This window comes from Manis javanica, chromosome 2 (assembly GCF_040802235.1).
Source record: "Manis javanica isolate MJ-LG chromosome 2, MJ_LKY, whole genome shotgun sequence".
Lineage (NCBI taxonomy): Eukaryota > Metazoa > Chordata > Mammalia > Pholidota > Manidae > Manis > Manis javanica.
The window spans coordinates 119,102,358-119,123,795 of NC_133157.1; the positions used below are offsets into that span (position 1 = coordinate 119,102,358).

The 21,438-nt window shown below is 41.4% G+C and overlaps 1 protein-coding gene and 1 long non-coding RNA gene across 4 annotated transcripts in view; one reads left to right on the forward strand and one right to left on the reverse strand.

Annotated features, from left to right (window-relative positions):
- LOC140847847 (uncharacterized) overlaps nt 1-20,678 on the reverse strand; it is a 35,166-nt gene extending 14,488 nt beyond the window's left edge. The window contains exons 1-2 of the long non-coding RNA XR_012128039.1: nt 7,469-20,678; nt 6,234-6,411 (exon numbers count right to left, since the gene is read on the reverse strand). This is a non-coding gene — a long non-coding RNA (uncharacterized lncRNA). The remainder of the gene's footprint in view (nt 1-6,233; nt 6,412-7,468) is intronic.
- RSU1 (Ras suppressor protein 1) overlaps nt 1-21,438 on the forward strand; it is a 194,397-nt gene that overhangs the window by 162,955 nt on the left and 10,004 nt on the right. The window lies entirely within an intron of this gene.

Sequence of the window (21,438 nt, forward strand, 5' to 3'; positions counted from 1 at the left end):
AATTCTAAATATGGTATGTTTGGTGGGGATTTAATCTCATTGGTTTTTGTGTAGCAAGGAGAGAAAAGGAAAGAACTTTGAAAGAAAATCATGTGAATTTTTTTTCTTTTTCACATGGTCTTGCGAAGACAAAAGCAATAAATATCCATGCAAGTTTTGGTATGCAATAGTAGTAAAACAGACGTGAGCACTGAATAACCCCACCCCCACCCCCACTTCCACCCTCTTGCTGCGGGAGAACCCATGCTGAGCGGACGGACTCAGAAGAGCTTGTCAGTCAGGACCACAGCTAATTAGATTAGCTCCAGTGCCTCTCTGGCCAGCTTCCAGATGCCCACACCCTGTCACATTTGCCACGAGTGTTCATTCAGGCTCCCTTTTCCACCATTTCTTTGACTCAAATCAATCCAAACTTGAAAGTTGATGGAATAAGCCTTTCTGGAAGCCCATACTGTGCCGGACTATCTGTGCTGGGGGCGGGTGGGTAATAAGATTGCATAAGCACATATTCTTTAGGGACATAAAAGTCACGTCCAGGCAGGGGTCCTGGGCCCACAGTGAATGTGGCTCAGTGAAATAACACGGTGATAATGTATCAGCAGTATGAACAATGCATGATGGGATTCTGAATTGCCCCAGCAAGTGAAGTTCTCTCTTTTCTGGCTTGTAAGCATGATTATTAAATGACTGTCTTCACTTTCAAATAGAAGTGGTGAAACTAACATTCATAAACTGTCACTTAGATAGTGGTGGACCATTTGAAGTGTGGAGGTGTTCTAGAAATCCTTCCTTGCTAGTGCTATTTATCCATGGTAGAAAATCCCCCTCTCCTATGTTTCCTTTTATTGTGATGCTCATAGAAACACACAAGTGAGGTCCAGATTGAGGGCCTCCACTCTTGAAGAGGGACTGCTTCTGCCTTGTAGCCAGACTCACACCATCACCCCCTGGGCTTGCTCATGGTTTAAATCAGCTCGGAACTCTAAATTCTTCCCTCTGGAGACCTGCTCTGAACCGCCCCCACCAGTGATGGCATTGCAGCTCTCGTGTAGAAGCTTGGCTTCTGATCCTCCCCCATGGAACATGACAGTTTCCTCTGGGACAGCCAAATTAATTATCAGAAATGGTTTGCTGGCAGACAGTTGGATGCTAATTATGATTGGAACCTCTGGGGCCTTAAGCCCAAATCTGTTGATGTTTATTGTTGGTGGTAAAAATGAAAAACCATAAAATATGAAAGAATTTTTTTTTTGAACAATTGAGAACAATGCAGATTAGTCCAGGAAACATTGATGGAGTTAACTGTGACCTGAGTTAACGCTGTTCAACCTGTGGTTGTGGGGAAAGGGTTTGAAGAAATGGTAATTAGTTGTTACTTTCTGATCAAGAGGGGTTTTTGAGTTTGGATATTTTAATGCAAAGCAAAAAACTGGCATTGATTAAATTTGAGGTGACATTTGGGGAGGTGTTCTCAGGATGTCTGAGTTTGATTATCCAGTTTGACTTCATGCTGGGTCCCAGGTTTGTGAAATCTTTCTAACAGATTCTACCTGGGAAGAATTATTTTCAATTAAATGGATCATAACCACTGGAGAAAGAATCATGAAACACACCTGTAGCGTGGGGCCATGTTGTGAACAAAGCCACCAGCTCACAAAGGGACAGTTTGCCAGTCAGCCTGTGCTAATACTGGCTTCAGGTGTCATTTCCTCCTTCCTCACTAACAGTTACGTTAATGAGGTGGAGAGATGAAGGCAGGTGGGTCTTTCATGGTGCTCTGTGACGCAAGAAGAATGGATGCTCTCACTGGCTCTACTTTGGGACAAGCAAGGAGGCCAACAGACCCTTGATCGTTGGAAGGGATGATAATCTATTGGGAGATTGTCCAAAAAGTAGGAAAGGGATCCAGTATTAATGGAGAAAGCAGCAAAGTAGAGAAACCTCCTTGACATTTCACATTGGTGTGTGACTGGGCTGTCTTGGTTTAGCAGGGCTTACAATATGACTCAGGGAATGATCTATACATTCTAGAATAATCTTAATAAGCAAACCAAGGGGTACCCATCCATAACTTTTTTCGAGATGCCATGTTTTTTTTAAATAGGCTTTTTCTCCCCTCACAGGAAGTTAATAATTTCTTGTTCAATTAGGTAGCTAGTATAAAAAATGGCAATATAAAAAATTAATTTTGTCTAATGTTGCTTCTCCATCAATCTCATGATAAGTCTGTCAGGCAGAAACATAAACTTCCCTTTAGGTTTTACTTGGGGTCACAGCAGCACAGTAAGTCCCCACTCACCAGACACTCTTAGCACAGAGTCATTTCTTAGGGAAAGTACACAGAGGTAAAACAGGTGCATAAAAGCCAACTGCATTGTTCTAAGGCAGAACTGGGTGTGGTTGAGGCTGGGTTCTTTTATAAGGTGCTATTTTCAAGTCCTTGCAACTTTTCTCCAATTATACTTGAGTTGAATTTCTTGATACTTTTTCTTGCTTCCAAGGTATGAATGCAACTTAAATGAACAGGAAGTTTAAGGGAATTATACTTATTAAATCTCATTTCTCTTTGTCTTTTCCAACTTTTTCTTGATATTTTAATTCTTACCATGCAGCAATTCAGTGACCTCAATTCTCCCTCTCGTGGGCCAGAGAGGAAAGCCCTCTGTGTTTAAAGAGAGTCAGAGCTTTCAGTCTGTCCTACTTCTGTTCAGGGGAAGCTGTACTGTAGTAGAGCCTACCTGGCAAAGGTAGAGAATGGTGGTATGGCTCTATTGGAAGGGGTGAGGAGGATAGGGGCCACGCCAGCAGCATGAACACCTGGATCTGTTTATGAGTTTCCTTGTTCATTTATTCATACACATGTTCACTTGCTTGCTGGTTCACAGAAAATCCCTGGCATTACAGAGTTCTTGAAATCATGCCCATCGTGGTAAGAAAACGTGGACCCTACCCACTAGGGTTCAATTCCCAGCTGTCCATTCCAGCCACTTCCCCTCACACCAGCAACTTCATGGAGGCAGAGCATATAGACACTGTGTGGATACAGTCCAGGAGCTGTGTTGCCAACTCGTCTTCCCGTCTTCCCCTTTTTATTAAATGGACAGAAGAATTACACCTCTTCACTCCCTAGTTTTCTGATTCTAGAACCACATACTAACATCAGCGGTTTAATCAGTTGGGAATCTCTGGATTCTGTTAACTTTGAGACCTTCTGGGTAACTTTGGATAAAGTCAATCTGAAGAGAGTCTGGATCCAGGCTTCAAGTAGGTTCTGAGCACATTTTTGCCACCAACCACCTGTGACACCCTAACCAACTTATTTGCCCCAACTGAGCTCCAATTTCTCATAAAGCAAGTAAAGCTGGACATTTAAACAAAGTGAGTTTAGGTCATCCTAATTTTAAAAATCTATGCTTTCTTATTTGAATGGTTAAAACCAATTATTTTAAATTTTAATCTAGTAATGTTACCAAAATGGGAAGAACACCCAATTTTTTTTCCCCTTTTAGGACAAGATGAATTTCAAAAATAGTATCATCTGAGCTGCCTGAGGTCAGGGGCAGTATTTTAGTAATAACAGCTGCCTTCCACTGGATAATTACATGTCTAGCCTAACAGACATGATTTCACTTAATCTTCACCACAACCTTAGGAAGGGGGTTCTGTCATTTTCCTTGTACCCTTATGATGCACATATTGTCCCCATTGTATAGAAGAGGAAGTCAAGATTCAGATTCAGTAACTCCTCCAAGTTTACACATCAGTGAATGTTAAGATGGGATTTAAGTCCAGAGCTTCTATATGACTCAAATAATCACTCAACTCATGTTCTAATCAGCTTTCCTGCCACACACAGGGATCTAGTAATTGGGGGTACATGGTGGGTCAAATAAGATTGAAACTTCTAATGTGATGACTTTGGGATGTACTCAGATAGCCCTTTTTATTTCCCATTATTGAATATTTTATGTCACTATGCACAGAAGCTGCAGTCTTCACAGATCATTTTCTTGCCAATGGGTCTAGTTATAAACATTCACTAATTAAAATAATGACATAATCTGGTGACCTTGCTAATGGAAGTATAGTCTCCTGGCCAGCAACATTGGCATCACCTGGTAACAGGTCAGAAATGTAGGATCCTGGGCTCCACCCCAGACCCCTTGAATCAGAATCTGTGGGCAATTCAGTACATGCTGAAGTTTGCAAGCTCTGCATGTCTAGAAGACCCCCAAACAAGCCCTTTGTTGCTGGGCAGAGGAGCATGTTTGAGTCTTGCATCATGAAAAGCTCAGAGTGTTGTGACCAGAAGTAACATGCCTGAGGAATATGTGTAAGGTACTGAAGAACAGTACACTCAGGAGGAGTGAACACAATCTGAACACAGAAAAGACTGTAAAAGTGAAAAATCTCTTTCCATGGACCTTAATTTCTACATAGTTCAGGAAGAAATGTGGATTTCTTTTTTTTTTTTTGCTTTGGAAAAAGTCATTCTAGAATGTTTGGAAGTTCAAACAATGAAGTCCAATCAGTAGAATGTAAGAATTAATCAAAAGAAATAAGGTGAAAACTTAGTTATAAACCAAACTTCTTGGAGTTCTCATTTTGAGCTAACTGTAGAACTCTCTGTCACATTATTTTTCCCCCAAACGTTCACATTTCTTATAAAATAGCTCCAAAGTAAAAAATCATGCATGTCTTATTAAACAATTACTCATTATTCGTTAGAACAAATACCCTGTATACAACAACCAGGCCCTTTCCTACTATATTGCTATCTCTTAAATGCACAAAATTTTATATAACGAAGTAGAAGTACAAAATTTCTTGCAATCAGTGGATTTTAACAAATAAGTGAAAATTGAAGCTTAGCTCGTTTTGAGGAAGTTATGTAATGTTTTTCAGGTTTATATTGAATATGTACTATGTACAAAACATGATTGGATTATAATATAAATCAAATCCACTGTTGAATGCAAGGGAGTGTGTTAAACATGTGCATACATAATGTGTTCTGATACAGAGGAAGATTATTACTCTTTGATTTTATAATGTGTTGATACTTTACAATAATAACCTTACAGAGGGTTAAAGCAAATGGAAGTGTTGCAAGGATTTCCAAAACTATGCATCCTAACTTCTAGGATCATGTTCTCCAAACTGGTAATTAATGTAAAGTCATCTTCATATATTGAGATGTTTAATCAATTGGCAGATTGTTGTCAATAAATATATGTCTTAAGTAGTTTGTAATAGACAGGCTAATGAAGTACCCTGAGTGTCAAAGCTATTGAGAAAGCTCTCCCTTCTGGGCGTCTTGCCACATGTTATTAGTCTCCCTTTGATGCAGATAACAATGCCCTTCATCACTGCTGGTCTCACCTCTGGACAGAGTATTTGGAGAACCAAAAAGTGAATTTCATTTTGTGTTAACAGTCAAGCATCGTTAGGTGGAAAGGGTGGTTCCTGGTATTATCAGTGATACTGAGTGACCAGTGTTTCTGGAGTGTTTACTGCATGCTAGAATCTGTGCCCAGTGCTCTGATTTCCATTACCACTTTTAGTTCCACAACTACCCAATGAGAACAGGGCATTGTTTCTCAAACCTCTCAGCTCCTTTAAGTAACCAGTCTTTTTGTCATGCCACTACAATCCTGAACAGGTTTCATAGATAACATGACTTCCTGCATTTGTAATTTTTTTAAAAAATCATTGTGATTCCCCATCTATAGCACAGGGGAGAAATAAAAGGAATACAGTTGATCATTGAATGCATTTAATACATAGATGCTTGCTCCTGGCTAGAGGATGGGAAGTAGCAGTCACATGTTTACATCTGTGCATGGGAATTCTCTCTGGGGATCGAACAGCTCTAACTGCAGACTGAGAGAGATGTGACATACAGCTACTCAAAAACTGTAAGTGATCTTGATGTCAATGACATGTTCAGATTCTTAGTCAAGCTCCAGAAACAAAACAAAATACAGTCCCATCTTGATTTGCACAGAAATGACATTGCTGAAATATCCAGTCTCCATTGATAATGAGCAGAAAGCATTTGGTGTTCATGCATAGATTTTGGCTCTGGGGTTTTCACCTACACAGATGTCCAGTGGACACTGAGAAGTTGTATAGTCTGAAAGACCACTGACTATTGCCGGTCTGGCCTGCCGGGAGAACATGGCATCCCAGACCATCCAGTAGAAGCCAGTCATTAGGACAACCACACTCACCTGCAGGAATTTCCAGACCGGCCACAGGCATTGCTGCCTCCCCAGGAAGCAAGGGTGCTGTGGCTCTCATCCCGCTCTTTCACATGTGGCAGCTGAAGCTTCAGTCATTTTTCCAAAGGCACCAAGCCAGGAAGTAGTGGAGTTAGGATTCAGGCGCTTCCTTCTGACTTGAGAATCCCTGCATTTAACCCACATTATGCATGCGTAGGATTTGAGTCATGTAGAATTGTGATATGAAAAAAGAAATGGATTTTTTGAAATTCATTGAAAACCCACTGCCTGCCCTCTGATGCATTGAATACATCCTACAGCCTGACAGGTAGTTGTGTGTATTCCCTTTCACAAGTCAGGAAGCCTGAGTCTCTTCCCCAGGGTCACCTGGCTTAAGAAAATCTGGGATTCCATTGATTTTGACTTCAAAGCCCTTGCTCCCACTCCTCCAAGCCAGGCCCTCAGGGTAGGGTGTGTGACCTGTAGATAGCATTCACCCATTTCTTCTCGATTTTCTTCTCCTTTCTTACTACCTGATAGATAAGGTGACCAAATCATTTATTGGCCCAAAGAGGTCACTTTTGAGAGTAAAAGCAGACACTTATATGGGACATGGGTATGGGTCACTCAGGGCTGGCCATTTCAGGGCTACTCACTGACTCATCACTGAGGCTCACATACAGAGCTAGGAAAAGCTAAGAAATGCTGCCCCGTCAGAACACTGGGGACTCTACTCACAGGAACACTGCTTTTTGACCCCCAGTGAGTGTGTCACCATCATGAAAAGGACAGAATCTTTTCTCTTTCAAGATCTTTTTCACTTCAAAAAGTCCACATTCCAGCCTTCCCAGAGCACATGAGGCCTAGACAGGCACATCTTGAATATTGCCTCTCAAGTCATCACAAGACTAGACTGGGGGCAGGCCTGGTGACGACACACTGAATTCCCAGGGGACAGAAGCTCTTGGTAGGTGGTGACTAGGAGAGAGAGTCTGCATCTTGTACACTTCCCCTCAGACACAGGACAAGAGGAGGCTTCCTTAAGCTTATAAGTAAAGCTTTTCCTAAAGATGTACAAGTGACTAATTCTGCCTGAATTCACCCCCTCCCCAAGTGTCTGCACTTGTCTTTATTATATTAATAAATACTATGCAGCTAATGTTCCCATCTGGCAGGGCAGAGGAAAGAGCATCAAAATAAAGTTGTGGGTACAGCTCTTAAATACTAATGAAGATGATACCTACTTGGCATGGTAGAAAGGTAGGTCTTTATTTTAGAGTTCTTAATTAAGAACTGCCAAGTGCCTTATATTAATTAAGGAGCCAGCTATATCCTTCAGTTTTCTGGTATATTTCTTCGGAACCTGTGAAAGGAGTAAGTCCGAGTCTCTTTTAATCAATCAGCCCCTGAGCAATTATCTATTAGGTATACTTTGTGGGTTGGGGACCAGGCTATGTGGACAGAGATTTGTTAAGATATTGTCTTCACTTCAGGCTGTCCACTGAGTTGAAGAGTGCGTGACAACACAGAGAGGCAGGACTTTAGGGAAGGGAAGCACAAGGGTGCTCTGGATAGTATCAGGGCAGAAAAGGGCTGTGGCAGGGCAGGGTGCAGTTTCTTCAAACTACACAGGTGCCCTCCCTCTGCCAGGGTTCCAGTTTCCAGCCAGTGTAAGTGTTGGGAGGATACTGTACCCTAGCTATAGGGAGGGGATAAAAAGTTGAGGGCCATCAGCATCTGGAAAGTTTGAGTTCAGAGAAAGGAACAATGACCATAGGCAGAAACAGTCAGGATAAAACAGCTGGGGTCTAAGAGGAAAGACAAGATTTCCAATGGGTGAGAAGCCAAGGGCAGCCTGCAGTGGTGAACGGAGCAGGAACAGGCCCCCGCAGGGACCCAGTTCTCTGAGCTAGCGGGGAAAGTCGTTAAAGCAGGACTCAATCCACTGTATTCCTGCCGTGACCACTCCTTAACAAAATTATACCTAGGATGAGGGCTCAGTATGAAGCAGTATCCTTGCCCAGGTTTCTACATTCTCAGTCCTTTTGGACATTAATGTGTTAATATCCATTGATTCCAGTTCCTTGAACACTAGCAGTTGAAGGACTATATGGAGATTAGTTGTAATGGACTTTCTTTCGACTTTACTTGACAGAGTGTTAATTTTTGTGGGTCTTTTTTCAAGCTCAAATGTGGTTCAATCTGCAATTCTCTCTCAGTTTCATACCTAGAAACTCAGATTGCTGAGTTTCATCAATAAAGTGACACTTCCTTAAGGAGTGCTGTGGGTCCTCTTGTGCAGGGGTCCTGAATCCAGGAAGCTGACCTTGCAGGCTTCCTCGGAGACTTCTTAGCATGGCACTGCCTGCAAGTGATAAGTGGTGCTCCAGGTCCAGAATCCTTACCTTTGAGCCTAACGTGAGGCTGGCCCCAAGGGCTTATTCTGCATAGATGGGGACTCCTCAGGAGCTGAGATTGACTTGCTTTTCTCTCCTTACACTCTGTCATTGAACACTTTCTTTTCACATTTGTTTTAATTAAGTGCTAATTTTCATTCAGAGTGTGCAAACCTTCCCTAGCCCTAGTTTACAAACAGCCTTTTTCAATAAGTCCAGACAACAGAACAGTCTTTTTTGCGACTGACAAATTTTTTTCACTAAGCATTTCTGGAATCCTACCTGCTGCCTTGGATGAAATCTGATGAGTTGCCATCTTTGGAATGTTGCCCAAATGCAAGGTTCTGAAGTTGCTTAATGTTAGTAAAAGCACACTTCCCTTCAGAGAGAAAGAAACCTTGAGAATAGTGAACCTGCACTTTCTTTTCATTTTGTAACTTGAAACATTTTATAACCTCATGCCATCATCATCCTCAGATTGAATCTGTCTAAAAGTTACATATGAATGGTATCTACAAAAAAAGTAAAAGCTATTTCTTGACTTAATATCTATGAGAATTTTCCTATGCTCTTGCATGGCTACTGTTTTCATGTGTAACTTCTAATTTGAAATGGAGATTTTGTAACTACTTGGCATAATTATTTCCCTTGAGTACTGGGAAACTTCACTAATTTTGCCCATCCTATTCATAACATCAGGATGCATATAGCTGTTCTCAACTTTAAAGGGCTCCCCCACCTTATCCATATTTTGAACTCTTATTTTCTGGCCTTGTTTCTGTGCCTTCCCCTCAACTACAAAATTTCCAAGGAATAGGACCTGGTGTGGGATTTTTGCATACATGATTACAGTACACGTGATCTTCACATCCTGTCAATAGTCTTCTGTACTCACCAGAAGCACTGTGTCATGTCTGGAAAAAAAAGATTTAATGATGTTTTTAAAGAGCTGTAGACATTTTAATATGTTTCTTCTCAGCTTTCCTGTGATGTGTATCAGAAGAAAACTACAGTAACAGAGAATATGGCAGCACACCCATCTGAATACATTTCAGTTCATTGAGCTAGATTTTCCTGAAAAGGAAGCATTCCCAGCCTTGTCTGCCCTAAAAAGATAACTCAGAGCAGCAAACCCAGATCTTTGGTGCCTGCAGGTCCCCTTTACTTATCCTTAATACTTAAATTATTCTCTGGCACTATGGCAAAGAGGATTGAAGCTAATGACCTAATGAAAGTAATTATGCCCAGTATCACATGATGCTGGGCTGAAGCCTCCTGCCAACTAAGAGCCGTAAAGCCTGCAAGTATTGGTGGGCAAAGGTCCAACTCATGTGGTCTCTGAGCCTTTGTGCTGGTGGCCTCTCAGGCGTGGCTATGACGTGGTCTCTCTGAGGACTCACAACCTATTTATAAGCAATTCCAAGAGCATGAAGCACAGAGGCATATGAAAGGTCCACCCTCAAGCTTATTACACACCTTGCAAAATGAATTTTTCATATTGGATTTTTTTTTAATGGAAAACTTCCAGCTTTTCCTCATTGTTGTGTCTCTTGGAGTTAGTACCCTTTAATCAGCCAGAAGGGGGAATGACTAACATAAGCAGAGTGGTATTTGCAAGTGAGAGCTGTATAAAAGGTGATGATGATTTTGGAAACATTGCTCTGGGTGTTGAATTGAACAGAGTCATTACTGAAGGAAACAATATCCAGAAACACATTAATAGTATCTCAGATTTGGACCCAGAGAACCATACTGTGAACTGAGTGTAAGATAAATAGAGAGAAAAATAGCAAATCAAGGGGACAAATGACCAGGGGGAAGGAGGGGTGCCTGCTGGCATCAGCGAGAGCATAACCAGCACTGATGCATTTCCTTAAGAATTCATATGTTTGCAAATTGCTCCGCCACATCTTAGCAGAATCTAATCTGAGTAACGAAGAGCTGACTAGTGAACATAGTTGGATGAATTCCCTTGGTACTCCTGAAATATAACAAAGCAAGGAACAGTATAATGAAAAATAACAGAGAGAGTAGCTAGGGGCTTAACTTATGATCACTGTTCATTACAACAAATGACACTCTCACTGTAGACTTACCATAAAGATTATTGGCTCTTACGTAATGTGGTTCCCATCTGAATACATCTGAGAACAGCTTAGCCTGTGAATGGGAGCACTGAAGCAGGAGGAGGATGAACATGTACTTAGTGCCCTTACTCCTTTTTTCTGTTAGTACTGGGTTATCCACCCAGTCAGAACCCTGGGCAGAGCAAAAGACAGCCAGCCTTCTTCCGGAAGACTCCATGACCACCTTTGGCATTGACTGGCATGGCTATATGTTACAATCAGTGCAGACCAGGCTCAGAAAATGACTAAGCTTGTTAGTTTCATATCCAAGGACCCCACCTTATGTTTGCTACCATTTGCTGTTTTCCTCAACCATACTAGTTACGACATTTTAAAAATCTCTTTTTGGAGAGAAACTGTTTTGTGTAAAATTTTGGGTACAAAACCATAAGTTACTTTGCAACTCTGGCTTCAACCAAGTTTAGATTGGACAACTCCAGTTCAGAGCACAGTGTGTGAGAGAGCCCTTGTGTATTGAGCCCATTTGATACCTGCTAAGCCCTTTATATTTATGTTATTTTGTCCTCCTAATCACCCTATGAGCAGTGATAAGCTTTTTACGTGATTTCTTCATTTTATCCTCACATTATAAGCAGTGTGAGTTGATTGTAATTCCTGTTTGGCAGATTGGAAAACTGAGGTGAATAGCCCATGCCTCACAGCTATTCCATGTGTCTGGAACCTTATGTCCAGCCAGTATCCAGGAGCCGTCCCACATTTGTTTGCTGTGGGCAGTTCCTGAATCAAATCCGTAAAGTGTCCCCTATGAGAGAGGCTCACTGTCACTATTAGCCAGAGGTGAAGGTGACAGCCCACGGTGACATACAAAACACAAGGGGAGCCAGGGAACCCAAAGAGGTTAGCAGCGAGTGAGGAGCTGTATCATTGCAGGGAGAGAAGCCAAGTGATGTTTGGGAACCAGTCAACAACTGTCAGAAGAATAATGAAGACACCTGTGGGCAGTCAGAGCTAGATGAATCTTTCAAGCCCACCTTTAGTTTTCAATTCTGTATTTCTGAGTTTTGTGGAAGAATGTGTCTTGACAATGAATGGAGAATTTAAAAATACTGTTAGTCATGATGTAGCCAGCATGTTGAATATTTGCCCCCGTCTCTGTTAAGCACCTTGTTCTGTCCTTTGTGAAAGCCTGATTGTGTGGGCACCCGCAGTGAGCTTCTGTAGACCTCATTGCCGCTCATCCCCTGCCCCAGACTCCCTCACCCAGAGGTTGGAGGTGGACTGGCCTGCTGAGCAAGGTGAGGTGACAGGGTCTTGATTTAGTATCTGCCACATCAGAAGGAGTACAGTTGGTTGAGGAAGCCAAGCTTGCCTGGAAATGGCAAAACTCATGGATACACACAGCCAGTAACTGCTGCTCTTGAGCCCTTCCTAGTCAAAGCCTGGTGGATAGGGCACTCTGGCCAGCTGCGAGCTGAGGACCTTTGACTTTTAAAGTTGGTCTTTCTTTTTCTTGGTTTTGGGGAAGAGGGGGATGGACTATACTTTGCTGCAACCAAGTCATGTTCATGGGCTTTAGGAGTTTTGGGTATTGGCTTGAAGTCCTTTCCAGGCTCATACTTAGAACTATTACAATTAAAAATATTGGAAGAGCCTCTTGGTAAATGGGATTACTTTAAAAAATATATATCCTACATACACATAATATTCGTTATATATATATACATATATATATATATACACACACACACACATAATATTCCATTATATGTGTTATACACTTAATATTTTGTGTATATCCATCCTTCCTTTCTCTAAAGCATTAAACATAACCAACTGTCAGTAAACAGTTCATCAGCTTTCAAAATGCCTTTCATCTAAGCATAAGATGGCTTGATCCCACTATACACAGGTATGTCTACCTGTATTATGCAGTACAGTAACTGCCCACACCATGTGGCCCTTGAGCTGTTGAATTATATAGTTTGTCTGACTGGGAGGTGCTAATAGAGTAAAATGCTCACCGAATTTCAAACACTACCAACAAAATTGCTAAAGCTATATATTTACTAAATCATTTATCTTCACATTTAAGATAAATAGATCATCATGTTTATATTGATTACATGTTGAAATGGTCATATTTTAGATACACTGGGTAAATGAAATACCTTATTAAAGTTGATTTCATCTGTTTCTGTTTACTTTCTAAGTTACATTTGTGGATCTCCGATTTGGGGCAGCACTGGTCTGTAGATATGTTAAAGTATGGAATATGTACAAAGTGGAAGTACTTATGGATGTTTACAAATACTATTTTAAAAAATAACTTCCTGAAATATTTATGAGGGGAAAAAGGAACTCATTGTAGCCATTCAGTATAGCTGGCATTACTGACTAAGAGGGGCTTGGTTGACTATTCTAGGGAAAATACATTGAGCAAAAGTCTTCTTGATTAACCATTCTTCAGGGCAGAATATTTTTCACAAGAACACAGGTCATTCTGAGTCAGTTGTTACAGAACACACTTTGTTAATATTTGAAGTAACTCTTGTGTACGCATCTGCTTTGTGGCTTTACCCAGGTGTTACCATATCAGCCACATGACTACCACAACCGCTGGATGCACTGGAAACCTAACAAGGGCAGCCCTGGGTGATAAGCATATACCCTGGGCCTCCCACTCCCCACCTCCTGCTTTTCCTGTCACCATCTGTAGTTGGAATGATCTAACACCTTCCAGGAGTGTTTTGTGGGTGAGATTCCTAGATGAAACACTTGAGATTGATTCTTGGATGAAAAGGTCTGTTGTGACAAGTGTTAGCTCTTCTCTCTCCACCCACGACCACAGTTTTGCTCTGAGTCAACAAGGCCTGTTGGGGGCATCAAACATCTAAAGCATGAGTCCCAAGAGAAAGAGTCCCATCCTCCTCTTGGTGCATTCAGCGTCCTCACCCAGATTTGTGCTGATACATGGAGTCCTCCAATAGATCATTTTTAACATCAAGCATAAACCACCAACATCTCAGTTTTTTAAACATTTTGCACTTGAAGACCATAAATTTCTCTGTGACTCTTAAAATCTCATAAAAAAATCTAGGAGGAAATAGATGACATATATTAAATCTGCTGAATATATCCAAGCTAAAGGTATTTTTTAAATCCTCCATACCTTTTTGGAGTATTTTTTTTCCACAAAGTCAGAAATATGAAAGTGAAGCTGAAGCACAAGTAGTATCCAGAGACTCATGTGGTTTTGTGCTCCCATAGATTGCTTCTCCGTTACTATTCTCACCATGGTTGGCTTGTTCCCAAGTGCCACTTTGTTTCTTTGCCCTCCAAAAGCTGGTCTTCTCCCCTCCTCTGCTGCCAGCCTCTCCTTACCATTGATCAGTGGTTCCAAAGTTGGCATTAGGAATGGAGGAAGAGCACAAATTAACTTGATAGGCCACATTCCAGGCATGCGTCTGCCACTGCAGAGAGGGCCATTTACATGAGGGAGTTCAGCTTTGACAGGCAGTTAGCCTAAGGTAATAAATAGAGTTTGCCTGGTTGTAAAAGCAAAGTTTCATATGTAAAGTGTGCAAATTCCATTTCAGTGCCCAACTCTGGCCATGTTGAAGTCACTGCCTGCAGTCCTTGACCTATGTGGGTTCTGGGTCCAGTCTGACAGTGCCCATCGATGTGGGAGGATGTGGCAGCAGGCTACTAGATAGTTACCACCTCTATTTAACTCTTTCTTCTTGAAGTCCACCTGGGAGATCCTCATGGACAAAGAACTGTGTGGATAAGTCCACCTGTAGGTTGATGGACACTTTCTGGTTTTGATTAAGGTTCCTTTTTTGTTTCTTTGGTTAAAGTTGCTTTTTGTTTCTCCGTCTGTAAGGGGAACATAACTCCCCTCACAGAAAGTCCATGGACAGGAAGGAGGCACAAATAATACAATGCTCTCTAAACTCTTAGGTATTATATCTTAATATTACAAGAACATAGAATGAACTTCAGACATATAAGCCTCATAAGACTTCCTTTAAACATGATTTTGGTTAAGGGTTAAGCAAGTTAATAAAATCAAGTGCTGTACAGTGTTGCTGTAAAAGCAAAGTTTCATATGTAAAATGTACAAATTCCATTTCAGTGCCCAACTCTGGCCATTTAAGTCATTGCCTACAGGGCTTTACCTACATGGGTTCAGGGTCCAGTCTTGACACAGCACCCATCGATGTGGGAGGATGTGGCAGCAGGCTACTAGATAGTTACCACCTCTATTTATGTCCAAATGTCCTGTTTTCTGTCTAGGGAAACAGATTACCCAGATCATGGATTAATTCCAGAACCTGCTGAGTCCCAGTTCAATGTTATTTGGCCGTAGTCTGGAACCTATAGGCTTGGACTTTAATTAAGAGATGTTTACTTTTCCATTGACCTGGCCATGAGTCCTCTGCCGTGGTCACGTCATTGTCACCTGGGCTGAGAAAAACTGAAAGAAAGGAACAGTCCCAGGAACAGAGTCCAAATTGTTAGCCACAAAGAGGAGAGGGAGAAAGAGAAGGAGGAGGAAAATGGGGAAGAGGAATACTTATATGTATGCTTTCAGCATTGCTGTTACCTGAAAAACTGAAAAAAGAAAAGGCAGAGGCTTCTGTGTTTAAATATGGGTATTCCTGGTTCTGTGACACTGGCTCTTTAACTGTAGTATCATTATTATTTAGAGCCACAAGACAAGCATACACCCTACATAACTTCTTCATTCCTGTGATATTGCCTAAGGCTTAAGTGAGTTCCTATGTAGACTGTGGCCCAGCAGCTTCGTGAGGAAGTGCTAATGTACACTAAGAGTTGCCTAAGCTTTGCAGCTATAATCACTAGCTTCACTTTAAGGAGGTCGTGAACAATCTTGAACTGGTCATGAAGGAATCACGTGGGACCAGAAAGACTCTTACCTTAAAGTCATGATAAAAATGCATTCTGACTTTTATTTGTTCAAAGGAAAAGGGAAAAAAGACACCGGTTTTATAACGTTCATTTTAACTTAATTCCCTTTCAAAAAATTACTACCTTCAACTAGTTCTTGCTAATATTAAGTAGGGTCAAGATTGAATAAAAATCCATTGCGCCTTAAGGGAATGTAATGAAAAAGCCCTGATGGTGGTGCTATGAAAGAGAATCTGCAGGAGAAGATGCTGGACTGAAAAGCTAAAAAAAGAAAAGGCAGAGGCTTTTTCTTTTTTGTGCAAATTCCATTTCAGTGCCCAACTCTGGCCATGTTGAAGTCATTGCCTACAGTGCTCGACCTACATGGATTCTGGGACCAGTCCTCACAGAGGGTACCAGGGTGCATTTACTATGCTCCTAACCTCACCCTCAGCCTTCCAGCCCCAGAAGTCCTATAGAAACAGAGGAAACTGCATGAGAAACTGACATCAGAACTGTCATTCCACAGCATGATACCAGCCCCCAGAGATTAGAGCACTGTCCTAGGTCTGCTCTCCACCTTTGCCTTCTAGAGATAGCTCTAAATAGAAAGCCAAAGTGTAATCACTTGAAGAGCATGGGACCTGAGGATATCGGGCACTGCTCCTTGACTAGGATATTCTTCAATCCACCATTAAATATTTATTGGGTGACAAATATGCGTAGGCACTGGGGAAACAAAATAGAGCAGTACCTGTTTCAGAGGCACTGATGGTCCAGTGGGGATGAAGTTCGTAGTTCGGTGCTTTGAATGCATCATAGGAAGCACAGCAATACACACTTTCATTCAGTCATTTAACAAACATTCATTGCATGCCCATTGCATACCAGCCACAGCAGATACTAAACAAAACAGAAAAATTCCTGTCGGAGTTAACCTTCTACTAAGAGAGGCAGGAAACGACACATCTCAGAGATGGGATTGAAGGTGGCAGCATGAGAGGTGAGACAGAGACCTCCTCCTAAAACCACATATAATACGAAAATATAATTAATATAACTAATCCTGAAAAAGCAACAGGAAAGAAGGCTGCGCCAGACTGCATACACCTGGAGAAAAGAACAGACCTCAGGGAACAGGGTAATATACCAAAACCATGACCCAGTGGGACCCAAGCCCTTCCCCCACCCCAGCTCACCAGTGGAAGGAAGAGACATGGAGCAGGGAGGGAGTGGAGGCCTGAGACTGCTGAACATCCAGTCCAGGAGATCTGCTCTGGGAGCATAAACCTGCATTTCATGCTGCTTGCATGGTACTCTTGTGATTAGGGGGTTGGAAAGCTAAGACAGGCAGAATTCCTGGAGAGACTAAGATTCCACTGCTTGTGGAAAATAGGGATCCACATCCGGCTGCTCTGGGACAAAAGAAAGGTGGGCAGTCTGAGAGACTTACTAAAAACGAGAGGGCTGCTAAAGGGGCAAGGATTGCAGAGAGCTTACTGCTCAGGAGAAAGGACAGGTAGACAAATTGTCTAGATACACTCTTTCCCGCAGGTTGGGAACTTTCACAATCTTCAGGTGCTCCAGCCCCCTGGCTGGCTCCGCAGCTACAAGGCCCTGCACTGTGATACACAGCCTGCTGTGCCTTCCTCCTGGCCAGCCAGCACCTGGCTTGCAAACTGGCAAACCCTGCCCTGGCATCAGGCCAGCCAGAGGGAAGCCCTGCCTACAGTAGCTACAAATGGCAAAGCATAGAGTCTTACAACTGTGTGTTCGCCCATGGATTCTGGCAGTGGAGATAGGCATAGCAGCTGGAAAGCAGGAAACAGCGCTTTCCTCCCTCCAGGCAACAGCACCACTCCCCTGCGACCCCTGACATCACTCCAGGGGCTGAGCAGCTCCAGAGACTAGAGCTTCTGGGCACTAGAGGGCGCCACATACAAATATGAAATGTCAAAGGAACCTGGTTCAAAGCAAAATCTCAACAACGCCAGAAAAGTGAGACTGAACTAATTAATCTTCCTGAAAGAGATTTCAAATAAAAATCATAAACATGCTCCTGGAGGTACAGAAAAATATTAAAGAACTCAGGAATGAATTTAGGATGGAGATGCAGTCACTGAGGAACACAATGGAGGTTATTAAAAGCAGATTAGATACGGTGGAGGAGACAATAAATGAAATAGAAATTAGAGAAGAGGAATACAAAGAAGCTGAGGCAAAGAGAGAAAAAAGGATCTCTAAGAATGAAAGAATACTGAGAGAACTGTGTGACCAATCAAATGGAACAATATTCGAACTATAGGGGTTCCAGAAGAATAAGAGAGAGAGAAAGGGATAGAAAGTGTCTTTGAGGAGGTAATTGCTGAGAACTTCACCAGTTTGGGGAAGGAAATAGTCTCTCAGACCATGGAGGTGCACAGATATCCCAACACAAGGGACCCAAGGAGGAAAACACCAAGACATATAATAATTAAAATGGCAAAGATCAAGAATAAGGACAAGCTATTAAAAGCAGCCAGAGAGAGAAAAAAGATCACAAAGGAAAGCCCATCAGGCTATCACCAGACCTCTCACCAGAAACCTTAGAGACCAGAAGAGAGTAACATGATATATTTAATGCAATGAAGCAGAAGGGTCTTGAACCAAGAATACTTTGTCCAGCAAGGTTATCATTTAAATTTTAAGGAGGGATTAAACAATTTCCAGATAAGCAAAAGCTGAGAGAATTTACCTCCCACAGACCATCTCTACAGTGCACTTTGGAGGGACTGCTATAGATGGAAGTGTTTCTAAGGTAAAATAGCTGTCACCAGAGGTAATAAAAAGGGGTAGACAGAGTACAGAATATGATATCTAATGTATAAAGAATGAAAGAGGAAGAAAAGGAGGAGAAAAAAAAGAATCTTTAGATTGTGTTTGTAATAGCATATTAAGTGAGTTAAGTTAGACTTTTAGATAGTAAGAAAGTTACCCTTGAACCTTTTGGTAACCATGAATCTAAAGCCTGCAATGGCAATAAGTACATACCTATCGATAATCACCCTAAATGTAAATGGTCTGAATGCACCAATCAAAAGACATAGAGTAACTGAATGAATTAAAAAAACAAGACCCAACTATATGCTGCCTACAAGAGACTCACTTCAAACCCAAAGACATACACAGACTAAAAGTGAAGGGATGGAAAAAGATATTTCATGCAACTAATAGGGAGAAAAAAATAGAAGTTGCAGTACTTGCATCAGAGAAAATAGACTTTAAAACAAAGAAAGTCATAAGAGACAAAGAAGGACATTTCATAATGATAAAGGGGTCAATCCAACAAGAGGATATAACCATTGTAAATATCTATGCACCCAATACAGGCGGACCTACATATGTGAAAGGATACAAAATTAATATACACAGAAATCTGTTGCATTCCTATACACTAATGATGAACTAGCAGAAAGAGAAATCAGGAAAACAATTCCACTCACAACTGCATCAAAAAGAATAAAATACCTAGGAATAAACTTAACCAAGGAAGTGAAAGACCTATACTCTGAAAACTACAAGACACTCATGAGAGAAATTAAAGAAGATACCAATAAATGGAAACACATCCCATGCTCATGGATAGGAAGAATTATTATTGTCAAAATTACCATCCTGCCTGAAGCAATCTACAGATTCAATGCATCCCAGTCAAAATACCAACAGCATTCTCTCTTAACGAACTAGAGCAAATAGTTGTAAAATTCATATGGAACCACAAAAGACCCCAAATAGCCAAAGCCATCCTGAAAAGGGAGAATAAATCTGAGGGAATTACCCTTCCCAACTTCAAGCTCTACTACAAAGCCACAGTAATCAAGACAATTTGGTACTGGCACAAGAACCAACCCATAGACCAATGGAACAGACTAGAGAGCCCAGATATAAACCCAGGCATATATGGTCAGTTAATATACAATAAAGGAGCCATGGACATACAGTTGGAAAATGACAGCCTCTTCAACAGCTGGTGTTGGCAAAACTGGACAGCTACATGTAAGAGAATGAAACTGGATTATTGTCTATCCCCATATACAAAAGTTAACTTGAAATGGATCAAAGACCTGAATGTAAGTCATGAAACCATAAAACTCTTAGAAGACAACATAGGCAAAAATCTCCTGAATATAAGCATGAGCAACTTTTTTCTGAACGATTTCCTCAAGCAAGGGAAACAAAAGCAAAAATGAACATACGGACTACATCAAACTAAAAAGCTTCTGTACAGCAAAGGATACCATGAACAGGACAAAAAGGCATCCTATAGTATGGGAGAATATATTTGTAAACAACATATCCAACAAGGGGTTAACATCCAAAATGTATGAAGAACTCACACATCTCAACACCCAAAAAGCAAATAATCCAATCAAAAAATGGGCTATGGACAGACAGTTGTCCAAAGAAGAAATTCAGATGGCCAACTGGCACATGAAAAGATGCTCCATGTCACTAATTACCAGGGAAATGCAAATAAAAACCACAATGAGATATCACCTCAAACCAGTTAGGATGGCCAGTATCAAAAAGACTAAGAACAACAAATACTGGTGAGGATGTGGAGAAAGGGGAACCCTCCTACACTGGTGGGAATGTAAGCTAGTTCAACCATTGTGGAAATCAATATGGAGGTTCCTCAAAAAGCTAAAAATAGAAATACCATTTGACCCAGGAATTCCACTCCTAGGAATTTTCCCAAAGAATGTAATTTCTCAGATTCAAAAAGACATGTACCCCTATGTTTATTGCAGCACTATTTACAATAGCCAAGATGTGGAAGCAACTTGTGTCCATCAATAGATGAATGGATAAAGAAGTGGCACATATATGCAATGGAATACTATTCAGCCATAAGAAAGAAAGAAATCCTATCATTTGCAACAACATGGATGGAGCTGGAGGATATTATGCTCAGTGAAATAAGCCAAGTGGAGAAAGACAAGTACCAAATGATTTTCCTCATTTTTGGTGTATAACAACGAAGCAAAACTGAAGGAACAAAATAGCAACATACTCACAGACTCCAGGAAGGGACTAGCAGTTACCAAAGGGGAGGGGGAGGGGAGGGCAGTTGGGGAGGGTAGGAGAAGGGGATTGAGGGGTATTACGATTGGCACACATAGTGTTGGGGGGGATCATGGGTAAAACAGTGTAGCACAGAGAAGGCAAATAGTGACTCTGTGGCATCTTAGTATACTGATGGGCAGTGACTGCAGTGGGGTATGGGGGGGACACGATAACATGGGTGAATGTAGTTACTACATTGTTTTTTCATGTGAAACTTTCATAAGAGTTTAAATCAATAATATGTTAATAAAAAAAGAGAGGCAGGAAACAACAAGTAATCAAATAAGCAAAACAATTATATTGTGACTGTTGGTGTGAAGGAAATGAATGCAGTTGTGGATGGTTAATGTGGGCAAAAACAGGCCTCTCTTAGGAATTCACATTGCACTTAGACCAGAGTGATGTGTCATTTAGGACTCAGCCTTCCTTTGATCACAGGAAACACAAAACCTATTAGGAGTGGGTATTATTAGGTTATTTTATTCTAAAAATAGTCCAGCAATAGAGTAGACCACAGGCATGGTGTGGTGTAAAAGTGCTCCATGTCATTGGCCCCATCTTGCTTCATCCTTCTGTTCTGCTTGGGCTGGTTTCTCTCCCAGGAGCCTCTCTTCCCAGGATGTCAGCATGGCTGGCAGCAGATCTGGGCTCCTCGTTGATGTAAAGCTGAAAAGAAGGGACTCTTCTTTCAGCCAGTTGGAGCCAAGGTCCTAA